Here is a 13,032-nt window from a genome sequence, read left to right as displayed (position 1 = left end):
CCTGAGAAGTGGTTCAGCGAATAATTTAGTTTTACTGTATGCTTATGCTTTCAAATATCTATATTGTTTGCGGATCATTAGATGATGTGAACCTTGAGGAACTTAAAATGCTTGATGTCCCCACTATGTCACATTACATTTAATGGGATAGCATATGCACACTGTGAAGGAAGAACAGACATGGCTTTTGAATAAAAAATCAATTTGTACACAGGACTTCTGTAATCTGTCTATGTCTGTATACATTTCTCTACATCAGAAATTCTCAGTTCTATGTTTCAGGCTACAGAGGTGCCACGTGAAGAAAATGAGAGTGATTTGTGTGAAGCCTAAACAAAGGAAATCCAGCCACACTTCTAGTCCTTAATTACTGTGTCATGCACACTTATGCAATTTATCTTGTGTTCAGAGTTGACCTGTGTGCTGCTCTTTTGATCTCAAGCATTAGTAAGGACTAGAAGAGGGCTGCCACTTGAGTTGTGAATTTTGTTTTGATATAAAATAGTATAAGAAAGAAATTATTCATCACAATCTAGTTCATATAAAAAGACATTGAAATGCAGACAGATCCTCACATCTAAAAGCATGACTTACCATATAATATGCCTCTGCATTAGTGGGTACAATCCTGGCAGAGAGATAGATGCAGCTTTTATAAGGTTTATTTTGGTCTTGATCTCTGATGTTGAACAGATCTCTCGGTTTTTCTCTATCTCATTTTTCCAACTTATTCAAAACTTCATGGGAAATGTAATAAACTGTAAAAATCAAACAGTGAAACATTGGATATTGATGAATGTAATTTCGATGTTAGTAAACAAACTATCTTCAAGGAGGATGGAGGGAGATTCAGAAATGAAATAATGGTGCCAAAGCTGAAGCTTAGTATTTTCCTAGAAGAATTAGTTAAAAAAAATAAAAACTATCTTGTTACCCAAAATAATAGTATTGTCATTTTATTCCTAGCACTCACCTGTGGAGGAGAATTGAAGACATTATTTTATCACTCTGAGTAAAAGCAGAAATGTGTTATTGAAGAAAGGAGAAAAAATATGCTTCAGAACTAGAAAGGAAAGTCTCAATTTACAAAAGGAAAAAAAATGAAGGTTTTTGCTCAGGGGTCCAAAAAAATATTTGGCTTATTTCTTTTTTATCATTTAAGCTGGTTCCTTGCTGGGCCTTTTTATTGAATAATTGAAAAAAACAAAAAAGGTTGGGGAGGAACTTTTTCAGCAAAGGCAAAAGACAGTAAAAAAATAAAAGTGCTAAGGGAATATAGATAGGAAGTTGTATCTTTTTGTACTTTCATGATTGCCTGCATTTCCCCCTAAACTTATAGTTGAAAAACTCGGAAAAAAATATCAAGCCCTGGGGCTTCCCTGGTGGCGCAGCAGTTGAGAGTCCGCCTGCTGATGCAGGGGACACGAGTTCATGCCCCGGTCCGGGAAGATCCCACATGCCGCCGAGCGGCTGGGCCCGTGAGCCATGGCCGCTGAGCCTGCGCGTCCGGAGCCTGTACTGCGCAACGGGAGAGGCCCGCGTACCAAAAAAAAAAAAAAAAAAAAAAAAAAAAAAAAAAAAAAAAAAAAAAAATCAATACCTGACCAAAGTGTTAGAGAACAAAAAGCATAACACCCTGTGCTCTTTCAACTCCTCATTCTCGCTTCTACTCTCTTTCTTTCTCATGCACATGCATGTACACACACAAACACACAAGCACACAACGCTCCCACAAGCTCAAACCTCATTGAGTTTTAACACAATCGGACGTTGATAAATCAGTTTAGGGAGCATTGAAATTTGGAGGGCATGTTGGCATTTTTGAAAGCTGCTTTCACAAAAATGAGTATTAATCCTCCCAGGAGATTTCAAGTTGTGGAGGAAGATTGCTCGAATAATGACTTTAGCAAAGTGGACATTCTGCACTTGGTAATTTTCCTGAAAGACATCGGATTGTAGGTAGTCTGTGTTTCCCTTCTTCCTGCAGCTTCCTCTGCAGCGCAGTCAGTTTGTGATAGTCTGAGGTGCTGCTCTTGTCTTTCCCCTGGGGCATCTTGTAAGCTTTTACACTTGTTTTAGCTACATTTTTCCCACCAAGCGGGCTGAGTTTTCTCACTGTCTCAGAGGAAGTCAAATGTCAATTAAGTACCGAGCAGCCAAGTGATAAGAATATTTTAAACGCTGAATGTTTTTGAAGTTTTCAGGATCCCAGCTGCATTGAGAAAGCTATAAAGGGTGAACAAATTTGGGATTTTCTCTTTTATCAGCAAGTTTCCAATATTCTACAATCACATAACTAAAAAATAGTAAAAGCAAAGATAGAACTCGAAGTTTGCCTAAGATGTGTCCCCACCAACCTATATGACTCTAAATAAGGAGGGACCTTAAATAAGATTACCGGAAGTTACATGTCCAAATGAATGCTGTTCATTCATTTATCTAACCCCAATTATTGATGTCTCATTGTACCAGGCATATAAAGCAGGAGGTCACAGTTTCGTGGAGGAAACAGTCTTGTAAAAGTATCGTTTTAATGTAGTATGATAACGACTATAATGGGAGCTGTACGTACTTTGGGAAGGACTTACTGATTCCTAGGAAGGTTGATAATAGATAATGAGAGGAAGTTCTAACATGGCTTTAATTTCTTTCTCTTGCATCAACCCTGCACCAATCTGGCAACCTTGGCCACAGGCATTAACTGTTCTCATGAGAGCTGAGTTGGAACCCCATCCTCCTTTACATTTCAACAGGTTTTTGGTTTTTATGCATTTCAAAAGGATTTTTTTCTTTGATTGTTGAAATTAGAGCCAGCGCATGAGCAATTCAGTTAGCCTCATTGCTTTGTTGTTCTGTCATTTTGACCAAGAACTGAACTCGCTCACTGTAACTGTTTACTCTGAATTCTTCACACTTGGCTCTGAATGATTTTAAGTAATTTTTGATGTCAAATCACCTTCAAATGGGAACTATTATTATCATTGAAGAAATTGAAAGAAAAGAGACACATGCTGCGAACGGATTTCCAAGAGAGGAGTCATATAGATGCTTTTAATCATGGCAACATTACTGGAATGTTTATACTCGCTTGAGGCAACTTCTTTGAAAAATAGAACAATTTGTCTGAGCCATAAGTTACATTTTCCTAAAAACAGTCATGTAATCTTGTATTTTCGCACCTTGTATTTGTTTTATGCATTGATTGTCAAAAGTGTTATAGCCCCGAGGATCCTAAGAAAAATCATAATGATTTTTTCTTGTGATTTCTAATTATTTTAGGTGCTTTTCGTTTCTTCTAGGTGCTGTCTTGTTTTAGCCGAGCACCTTTCATGTATTCTATTAACACTGGTACTTGTTATCAACTGGCTTCTAGATAATCCTGCTTAAGTGACTGGTTGATGATAGCTTTTAAGATATTGCCTCTCCAAGTTATATTTCTATTCACAGAAGATTCTGGAACAACAAAAAGCCCTGATGTGAAGCTTTCTAATGAAGGGATTTATATAAGGCATTATCCAGAAAACAGAGGAAAACTTTTGGAGACAAAGCAATCCTGGTTGACCTTTCTCCTATCATTCTTGGTCCCTTGACCTCTTAAAAGGGTCACTTCACAATAGATCTTTAGTTTGTGTCAGTAAGGAGTAAGGTATTCCTTATTTACTGCCAATGATACTCAGGGTCTAATTACTTAGTTCATTTTATATATACATGTATATATACATATATATGTATATATAATTTTTCCTCAAAAGAGATAATATTATATTTTAAATTTTAGGGTAAATTTTGGTCTGGAAACCTCTCACCCCCAGGAGATAACAGAGGCTGTTAACTCTAACCTAGATAATTTTTTAAAAATTAAAAAATATATTTCTATCATTTCTGAAAAGTATTAAAAAGAAGCAGCATGTAGAAAGGTTGCATGTTTTAAATGACCTTGTCAAGCCTCATGGTAAAAGACCTTTAAAAAGGATTACTTATTGGAAGAACAACCCAATTGATTTTCTGGAAATTAGCTTCAGTTGTAAGACCTACAGCATGAATAGAGAGCAGAGAGGTAGATGTTCTGGAGTGGGTGTCACTGTTTAACTAGCCTTGGTTGCAATCTCTCCCTTCATATTTTGGCATCTCGGTTTCCTTGTTTTTGTGCTGCCAACTTTTCCAGTCTCCTGAGGCCTTATTTTCAGTAACTATTCCTGAAATCCACTCCATTCACTTTCTACAAAGTCTTGAAGAATCTCTGTATAATTCCCTCAGGGCAATGGTTTAAGCTAATACATAGGTTGGAATATTCTATTGAGAGTATATTTACACTGGTGACTGTTAGTGGGTTACTATGTTAATATTGCTAGCAACTATTTTTAGGAATTGGAAATTGACTTGACATAAAAACATTCCAGCTAGCAATGGTTATTTCAACTATCTAAGTCTGGCTAATGGAAGAGAATTTTTTTTTTCGTTCCTTCATTCCCTTTTTTTTCTTTTTCAGTTTTTTAATTGGGTAGAGTCTAGTAAACTGTAAATACATGTTTGTTTCAGGGAGCTTTTGAGGATTTAGTAATAAAGGTTCTTTTTATCACTGGGTCTTTTATACCATTGGTATCATGGTGAATGCTTTCATCAATCAGAACAGGGCAGTATAATTAATCATTTGAACAAGATATATGATGTCTTAATACTTAAAGTATTTTAATGCATTTTTCAATTATTCTCCATCGTGGCAATTTATATCATGATTTTTTAAAAGGTGTTGGCTAAAACCATTTGTGTAACGATAAAATGTTTTAATACACTTTATATAGTTAATGTTGAACTACATCTAAGAAAATGGAGGCATTGTGGTACTATACAACCAGGAGACTTTATTTTTTTTAATTATTTCTATTTTTTTTAATTGATTTATTTTATTTATTTATTTTTGGCTGCTTTGAGTCTTCGTTGCTGCATGCAGTCTTTCTCTAGTTGCGGCGACAGGGTCTACTCTTCTGTGTGTGGGCTTCTCATTGCGGTGGCTTCTCGTTGCGGAGAACAGGCTCTAGGTGCACGGTCTTCAGTAGTTGTGGCACACAGGCTCAGTAGTTGTGGCTAGTGGGCTCTAGAGCACAGGCTCAGTAGTTGTGGTGCATGGGCTTAGTTGCTCCGTGGCATGTGGGATCTTCCCGGACCAGGGCTCTAACCCATGTCCCCTGCATTGGCAGGCAGATTCTTAACCACTGTGCTACCAGGGAAGCCCCAGCCAGGAGACTTAATTCAGGTCCTACGTGATGTTGCCTAATGCATCTAACCATCATTTCCCAGGTGTCTTCCAGGCCTTACTTTAGTCTTGAATTAGTTTCCTATTGCCCTTGTAACAAATTATCATGAACATAGTGATTTAAACAGCAGTCATTTATTTCTTATACGTCTGATAGTCAGAATTCCGAAATGGATCTCACCAGGCTATAATCAATGTATTGACAGGGATGTTTTTCTTTTTAGAGGGTCAAGGAGAGAATCTATTTTCTTGCCTTCTCCAGTTTCCAGAGGCTACCTACATTCTTTGGCTCTTGACTCTCTTCCATCTTCAAAGCCAGCAATGGCTGGTTAAGAGTCTTTTTCATATATCACTCTGGCTCTCTTCTGTCTCTCTCTTAATCATTTAAGGACATTGTGGTTACATTGGACCCACTTGGATGATCCAGGAAAATCTCCTTATTTTATGATCAATTGATAAGAAGCTAATTCCATCTGTAATTTTAATTCCTTTTTGCCAAGATTAGGATGCAGATATCTTGGGAGGGGTGCATCGTTCTGTTCGCTATAGGTCTAATAGGCAAACATTCCAAAAATTTGATAATGACATGTTATAAACCACAAAATATTATTCGGGCAGTCTCCAGCCTGAGTTTTCTTTTCCTGTGAAATCTCAACATTTTATCTTATCACCAAATAGGTATTTCATTCTTACCTCTACTATATCTTACTTTTCCATCAAAAGAATTTATTTGTATTTGAAAAAGCTTAAGGATATAAAAAGCTGAAGTAATTTTTTTTCTGTAAGATAAACTTCTATATATAAAGCCATTAACTGCTTTGAGATATAATATGATTGATTTCACTCTCAACTTTATTAGGAGTTTATGGCTGCATCAACTTTTCAAACTATTTATTGAACTTATTAAGTACCAATTATGTACAAATACTATGATTGTTTTTAGATAGGGTCTGACTGACTTGCTCAACCAGAAGCAGTACAGAGGTGAGACTAGCTTTGCAGTAGAGTAAATCTGATTCGTCTTTGAGTCTCAATATCCTCATCTGTAATTTGAGGACAACAGTATCTGCCATGTAGAGGTGTTATGAGGGTTAAATGGGTTAATGGACACACAGATCCTGGGACATACAGAAACTCAACAAAGGGTAGTGTCTTTACACTTTAGGACTTGACCTGACAGTGATACCAACACAGGAATAACACGATGGCAGCGCTATCTTGAGGGAAGTAAAAGGTAATTATATCTGGCACTAGTCATAATTCCTCTCTTTCTAATTGCCATGGCTTATGGTTTGTTTGATTGCAGGAGCCCATACTAACCACGACTGGACTAGGTATCAACTGAGGAAAGGATATGCTTTGAATTAGGAAAGACTATTCAGTTATAGTTTGCTCAAATGCATTCAGTTTAGTCTTAGCTGTACTTTCATTGGAGACTGTGGATCCAAGATAGTGTCCCCCTAGGAAAGAAAAAATAAATAAATAAATGTTGACACTGGAGAAAAGATGTGGTCTCACCAATTCTCATCAATCAGTGTTCCCTGAAATCCTAATGGAGACATTACTTGCTGCTTCTTTGATTTCTGAACCTTTCAGGGCACATATATGCTGATATCACTTGGTTCCTTAAAGTCTGATGGCAGTTTGTATCTCTGTCTGAATGAGCAAATTTCAATAGAGCCAGGTTTTCTATAAGAGAAGAGGAAAGATAGAAGCAGTCTCTAGAATTCTGAAATGCATTAAACATCTTTCTTACTTTAACATAAAATGATCAAATACATAAGCATGCCTGGAGTTATTCTATTTTTACTTTGTAATTCTGGTGGGCATTTTTGTAGAGGGGTTCAGAATAAATTATCTTTGAAGAGGATTTCAACTGTCAATACAACATGCCTGCAACATTATTCTTCTAAGGGATAGGAAAAGAGATAATAGATGACTAAGTATATCACTCACATTTAATATAATGCCCAGAGAATTACATCATGACTTTTGCATTTCATAGGAAACTCAATATCCCTGATGATGAAACACTGGAATTCAGGCAAATGATAATATAAGGAAATTAAGTTCAATAAATGTTTACAAGGCCAGTATGAAATGAGATTATGATTTGGATATAAAAATTTTTGTACAAATTATTATTACTCTGTAGGATTTTTAGGTTCATGTGTTTTGGTTTCTATATCTATGGGTTTCATTTTCTCATCTGTAAAAATAAGTATTCTGATAATATCTATTTATAGAATTATGCAGCTCAGGCGAGATTAAATAGGTGAAAGTAATCTATAAATTGTAGATTGCTCTACAAAGGTTATTTATATCTATTGGGTAGATGCCAGGGGTGTTGCTAAACATTGTACAGAACACAGGGAAGCTACTCACAATGTAGAAATGTGATGCCCAAAATGTCAATGATGCCAAGGTAGAGAGACCCTGCCCTATAGTGAGTAATGACCACTCTGTCCCATCTCTAGGCTGAAGGCGACAAGGGGAGAGTGAAGTTAATGGAATTAAAAAGGAGAAACATTTGGAGAGGGCTGCCCAAAGTGGCCTTGGAGTCAGGGAATAAAAACTCTGACATCTTTCTTCTCTCTCTTTTTAGTCTGGGCCAAGAATTTCCACTGGACAAACCTGGCTATAAGCCAAAGAGAAAGGGATCCTGGGCATGTAATCTGTATTGGTCAACCTCCTGGGTGTCAAACATGATCATATGGATAAGGATGAGAGCAGACAGAACAGGTGTGTGTGAGAAATGGAAAATATTTAACCCCCACCATGAATCACTGTCTCTAATTAATATTCAGCTCTGTGAGTCCATGAGGAAATAATGTCTGTGGATAGGTTCGTATATATGTAGAGAGTAAAGTTAACCATGGGTACAAATTTGAAGAGAAGGAAAATTCAGAAATACATCTGTAAATTAATTCTTCCCCAGATAGTTTGTGTTGTTCATCATATTAAAATAGAGTAAACATCTGCTTGTACCTTGTTCAACTACATGCCTTTGTCCATTTGTGTTCATTCAATAATTTACCAAGTAACTGAAAGTGTGCTGAGTGCCAGGTACTTGACCAAGTACAGAAGATACAAAAAATGGATATAAAATGGTGCCCACTCTGGAAGCTTCTTTGGATGTAGTAGGAGAGATATTTATATAAACAAACTACTGCAGCACTTGGAGCATGTATGTCTGAAGTAGTATGGTAGAGAGAAAAGAGATACTCATTTTTCCTGGCATGTAGAAAGTGACCTTGACAGAGCCTCCAAGGTCAAGTAGGTGTTTTCTGGACAGGGAAATGGAAATAGTATGAGACTTAGAGGTGTCCTTTGTGACAGAGTGGAAACAGTGGGTGATGAAATAAAGTGGAGTTCCTATTTCTAAGGATCTTTTGTGCCATGCTAAAATATTGGAACTGTATCTACAAAGTAGTCGAGAACCATTGGATGTATGGGTAATGCTAGTGCAAACTGAGTTACCTTTCTAAAACTTTTCTAACTTCTGTACCCTTGTATGGTATGAGCCATTCAGAATATTGTCTTTAAATTAAAATCTTTAAAAATAATATCTTAAACTTGATGCTGTAACAATTCAGTTATTTCTGAGTGAGCTTAATTTAGTGAAGATTTTACAGAGGCATTTGAATGTTCAAAAGTGATAGCACTTAATAAATGTCCTTTGCTGGGTTATTCTGATTAAAGTGTTAGAGGATCAAAGATCTCAGAAACATTTCGAGAATAAGAGTCCCTCTTCTGTTTCTCAACTATAAAAATGTTCTTTAAATCCTCACATGCACACTGGGAAATATTTCTTATATCATTATCTTTTAGAAAGTTGTGAAATAATCATGGTTCGGGGACAGATTTTTTTAAGTTTGTCAGCTATATAATTGGGACTCAAGTTTTATATTATGTGAATGCATCTAAACTTGATTCTGTTTATATGAATACACATATATTTTTCTTGGCCTCTATAAAATTTATTAATCATTTTGTCTCCCCAACACATTTCCAAACCAAGGGAATAATGCCAGGAGTGAGGGTTTAGCAGCACCTACCTGCTGTCTCTTCTCTTTAGTTTTGAACCTGAAGCTTGAAGGAAAATTTCATTATAATTGAGTAACTAGACTCAATATCTCCACTTCTCAAAATAATGAACGTCCAAAGCTATCTTTTGATCTTAATGTGAGGAACGTTAAAAAATGCAAGTAAATATTAGAAGACGTGAATTCTTCTTTGCTACTGATACTTTTTTGCAAACCTTCCCAAGTTCTCATCTTTCAGTGAATCTTGGTGATTACTGGCGGCTGCCAAAGCTGGTGATGGAACTTTGACCCAGATTCTTATACACCCAGTCTCTTGTCTTCCTCTTCCCTTTTAGATATCTTGTTTTGGGGTAAAAACGCCTGGAAATAAACAGGACAAACTTTGTGAATAAAGGTGTTTGGCCCCACATACATTTTTGCTATTTAAATAAATGGTAAATCAGTTTCCAATGGGGTAAGTAAATGATATATTACTATAACCTAATTATAAATATTAGGCTTCAAAATGGGAGCATTTGAACTTGGTGTCATGGATTTTGGGAAGTTCTGAAAAGAATAGGAAGTGTTCAGATTACAGGAATCTTTGATTAAGTTATATTAATGAAAGTGGGAGAGTTCTCAACTGGCTGGTATGGAAGATAAAATACCATAATTGTCAGCATCATGCCTGGGAGACTCTTTAAGTCATTATAAACAATCATGGGCACTATAAAAGACAAGGTCAAAGCATTTCTCTTAATTCTTCCATACAGATTCTTTTTGTTTCTGGTACATATCTCATTTCCCTTCACGTATCTTTAATTGTAAAGAGAGAGATAACCGTTACAACTCTCTCTTTTATTGATAAGGAACAGAATGAAAGTCGCTCAGTTTATATGCAGTTGCTGTACTCTATGAACAGCATATTTTTCTGAGTGCTAATGTGGTTACATTAGCAGGAATCTTACAAGAAGTATATTTTCACATAAATTACAAATTTTGCTAAGTTGATGTATGAAGGTGTACTGTAGGCAAACTTGAGACATTTCTTCAAGTAGGCACTTAGCCCAGGGGAGACTACCAAGGACTTACCATGTAAGGTAGTATTCCATGTGCCATATGATCTATGGAGCTTTGGCACAGGGTTCAGATTGTGTTCAAGCTGGACTTCCACAGCAGGGACCTTTTTTAGGCTCTGTTAGGGGACGGAATGATTCTTCTATCATTCAACAAATATTTATTAAACACCTACATTGTTTTGGGCTCTGTTCTTGTTCTCATGTCGCTTACATTCTAATTTAGAATGAAGCAATAAAAATTATTGCATATGTGATGAATTTTTATAAACTGCAAAGTAGCCCCTTCTAAGTATTCCTCCCAAGGGAGTAGTTACCAGTACTACTGATTTCATTGCACACAAAAATAAGGAATTGCACTGGAAAATAAATTATTATATCTGTAATTTAAAATAAGGTTTGAATTATATTTGACTACTATGAAATTTATTGATAAAAACCTTGATTTTATCCGAAAGTGTTACTGATAATAGAAACCACCAAACATAATGGCACCGTATGCTTCTGAAATACGTTTTCATAAGATACGTTGAATCTCTAATACACAGGCTTGTCACGTTGGAGTCAGGTTGGACAGTCATTATTAACTTAAAATTAAGCCTTCTCAAGCAGTTAGCCCTGTCTTATTGACTCTGAGCTGTCAAGCTGTGCTGCAGACACTCCCTAGGGTTTTCTGGAGGAAGGAGGCAGTGGTAGAAGGGGTTACTATTAGCCTTTACCGTGACTCATTAGAACATGTCCTGAAATAAGTTTAGCTCCGTATCAAGCAAGCAGCAAAGCATTCCCAAGTCATTAATCAAGTGAAAGGGAAGGATGTTGTCATATTCAAGCAGCCCTGGTGATGTGAGCAGGAGTGTATCACTTTATTATTTTCCCTTTCTTGTGTAGAAAACATGATATATTGATTTATTTTAGATTGTTTAGGATCTAAGGTGTTTTATGCTCGCAAAAGTTATGAATTAGAGGTCCTAAATTGTAAGGTGTTAATGGGAGTGAAGTTCACACCCAATGCAGGAGATATTAGTTAGAAACAATAAATCTTGTCAGGCTCAAGTTACATTTATTGCTGTAAAAAAAGAATGAAGGTCACAAGATAATACTATTCAGGGAATTATGTGAGACATTTAAAGAGATTCATCATTTTTCATATGACATGCAGATACCCTTTTAAGAGATTTCAGTATTTTATCTCCGATTTGATTTGGTATTTAAATATTTTAAGTCAACTCTTGAGAAATCCATATGTATTTTGTTGACTTTATCTAATTGCATAGTTTAACAAGTGGATGGGTGGTCAGGGTTTCTGATGAGTGTCTATAATTATTTGGTGGTGTTCAGATGGCTTCAACAATTTTATTTATAATGAGGCTTAAGGAAATACACATCGACAGAGGATCGGTTGTATATCAGACACTGCGCCAGATGTGTTTAGGCTGATTAGGTCATTTAGTTCTTTCGGTGCTGATGGATATTGTTTTTATGTTGGCTTTCTCAGCTAAAGAAACTGAGGCTCAAGCTTTAATAACTTGCCCCGGATTGTATAGTAGTAAGGGGTAGAGCTGGTCTGGAGACCAGAGCTCTGTGACATCACAGATGCTTTTCTCTAAGAGGCTGATTAGTCACCAGCTGCACCTAGCTTCTCACAGTGTTTGTGCTTTTCTCTAATATTAATGGGGGCAGAAGCTCAAATATGCGTGATCTTAGAAAGTTAAACAACTCAAGAGTTTAAAATTGCACGTGCATCTCTATTTTTGAATAAGTAAACTGCATATAAAAATTTATTTTATAAAATTTTATAATAAGTTACTGCTTTCTTCATCTACTGGTGGTGTTCAGAGGTGATGCACTGTTTTGGTTCTCTTACAATTGTTTAGAGAAGTTTACATGTGAAAAGCTACTATAAACAAGTTTCTTCTTGGTTTCTGGAAGAAGCTCCTTTCACCTCCCCATACTCCTTCCTCCCTGCTGCTCACAATAAAAAGAGAGGCCTCTAGTCCTGAACCCTCAAAACATCTTTGTTCTCCCAAGTTATTTTCTCAACAAGTAAAACCTTCAGTTGCATCCCATGGGATAAAGACAAGACTGATGAGCAGAACAGAAAGATTCTTAGCAAATGAATTAATCCATCTACGCTTCTTGATTTATTTCTCAAGTTCACTCTGCTCCAGCCACACTGAACTATTTGCTATTTGCCCTGTGGAACGTTCCCTTTATTAGCTCCATCCCTTTGTACATTCTTTTTCCTCTGTCTGAAATGTCCTTTGATCCTTCTCCATTTCTCAGAAACACACGTGTATTTCATGACCTAGTGACTCAGCTCAAGTGTCACTTCCTATGCAGTGCTTTCCCTACCTCCCATGCTAAATGAGTTATTCTCCTGCTTTTGGTCTTTATTCAACATACACTAGTCATTTTGCATTGTAATTAATTTTTATATGCCTATTCCCACAATAATGTGATCTGCTCAGCAAAAAGGATTATATCTAATTTATCATTGAATACCCAGTGTCCCATACTGAGTAGGCTCTCAATAAAAGCTTATAGAACAGTTTCAGGGGTCAAATTAATGAATGTAAGCAACAAACTTTTATTTAACACATATTTAACATGTTCTGTGCCAGGCATTGCTCAAGGCACTGGGATATGGCAAAGAACAGCACTGGTAAAAATCACTGCT

At 36.4% G+C, this 13,032-nt stretch overlaps 1 protein-coding gene across 7 annotated transcripts in view; it reads left to right on the top strand.

The window, feature by feature from the left end:
* The window catches only part of PCDH7 (protocadherin 7), a 411,267-nt gene that overhangs the window by 23,221 nt on the left and 375,014 nt on the right, over window positions 1-13,032 (top strand). The gene's annotated exons all lie outside the window — the stretch shown is intronic.

The sequence above is a fragment of the Kogia breviceps genome, chromosome 6, assembly GCF_026419965.1.
Source record: "Kogia breviceps isolate mKogBre1 chromosome 6, mKogBre1 haplotype 1, whole genome shotgun sequence".
Taxonomy (NCBI): Eukaryota; Metazoa; Chordata; class Mammalia; order Artiodactyla; family Physeteridae; genus Kogia; species Kogia breviceps.
Note: the sequence above shows the minus strand (reverse complement) of the source record. Positions and strands in the feature narration are given on the sequence as shown.